This window comes from Belonocnema kinseyi, chromosome 9 (assembly GCF_010883055.1).
Source record: "Belonocnema kinseyi isolate 2016_QV_RU_SX_M_011 chromosome 9, B_treatae_v1, whole genome shotgun sequence".
Taxonomy (NCBI): domain Eukaryota; kingdom Metazoa; phylum Arthropoda; class Insecta; order Hymenoptera; family Cynipidae; genus Belonocnema; species Belonocnema kinseyi.
The window spans coordinates 85,193,655-85,195,611 of NC_046665.1; positions in this window are offsets into that span (position 1 = coordinate 85,193,655).

The following is a 1,957-nucleotide window of genomic DNA, read 5'->3' on the forward strand; positions in this document are numbered from 1 at the left end:
AAATTTGTTTTTCAAACAAAAAGATTAATTTTCAACTAAAATGATGAATCTTCAACAACAACAAAATATCAAATTTTAAAAAGGAACGGATTTTTGAATCAACTTGTTGAGTTTTCAATAAAAAATGAATTTCCATAGAAAAATGTAATCATTGATATTCAAATAAAAAAGATATGAATTTTAAATAAAAAAAAACAATCGAATTCAAATAAAAAAGGCGAGTTTTCAGCAAAATAATGGATTTCTCATTCGAAACAAATTCATTTTTAACTAAACAGTTGAAATTTCAACAACAGCAAGTCAAATTTAAACCAAAATAGATGAATTCTTAATAAAAAATGTAATAGTGAAATTTTCAACTAAAAAGGTTCAATTTTAAATTAAAAATTTAATAATTGAATTGATAACTAAAAACAAGCCATTTTTAGCCAAGAACAAAAATAAAATAGTTAAATTGTCAGTTAAGAGAAGCAATTTTCAACAAAAAAAACAAACGAATTTTCAGCAAAATAGTTAAATTTTCAACGAATAAAATGAGTTTTTAACAAAGAAGTTCAACCCTCAACCAATTAGTTGTTTTTTAACAAAAGAGATGGCTTTTTAAGAAAATACAGTGAAACTCTTCTATAGCGCCGATTTTAGGGCTTACGGTGGGTGGGAACTAACTCTTTATAGCCCGCTCCGCTTTTGTTTGTTCAACGAAGTAGTTGAATTTTCAACCACAAAGGTAAATGTTGATTGCAAAATTTAATAGCCGAATTTTCAACTAAAAACGATCATTTTTGAACTAAACATCTAAAAGATGGCTTTTGATTTAAAATCAATGCATGTTTATCAAAAAATAAAGTGTTAAATTTTATTTTCAACTGAAAGAGATCAATTTCCAACTACAACAATTGTATTGTTTTGTTGAAAATTCCACTATTTTTTTAAAACATCATATTTGTGTTTAAAACTCGACGCTTTCCTCAAATGAATTTTTAATCACTCCATTATTGGCTAAGACTGTTTTTGTTACCGGAAATTCAACTATTACATTTTTAGTTAAAAATTGATTATTGTTTGAAAACTTATTTTCATAAGATTATTTTTTTTAATTTCATATTTTTGGTTTAAAAATTCATAAAATTTGTTTTATTTTGGTTCTTTAAAAAAATCTTTATATATGTGAATAATTTCATTTTTTAAAATTAAAAATTCAACTAGTTGGTTGAAAAATTAGTTCCTTTGTTCAAAATTCGTTATCTTGTTGTTGCCAAAGATTCATAATTTTAATTAAAAATGCATCTCTTTGGTTGAAAATTATATGTTTTATTTGAAATTGTTCACCGAATTTTTAACAAAAAACCGTAAATTCTCAACCAAGTTGTAACAGTTGATATTTCAACCAAACAATTGCATTTTTTGACTGAAAATTAAAAATTTTCGATAAAGAAATTTACAACAAAAATTTATTTTCAATCAAATCTTAAAAAAAAACATTTTCATCCTTCTGAGGTGAAATAACTATTTTTTTTAAACTCGTCTCTTTTGCTGAAAAGTTTATCTATTCGGTCGTTAAAGCAACTGTTTGGTTGACAATTTTTTTGCTGATTCGTTTTTTGTTGTTTTTTTTGTTAAAAATTCAGCTATTTCGTGGAAAATCAAATATATTTTGGCTTGAAATCTTAGAAATTTAAAATGTAAGTATTAAAATTGATAATTGGTAACATAGTTCATGGATGGCCCACACTTGAAATTTTTTCCATTCAACAAGAAAGTGACTTGGCGACACCAGACCTTAAAAAAATTATTTAAAAATAATAAAAAAGTTATTTCATATTTTTCATATATAAATTTTGAAATTTTAATTTGCCGAAAATAAATATTATAAATAGTTGAACATGACTAAAAGATCCAATTTCCCTGTATAAATACATCAACATTCGAAAGCCTTCAATCTTTCAAGTCTTAATTT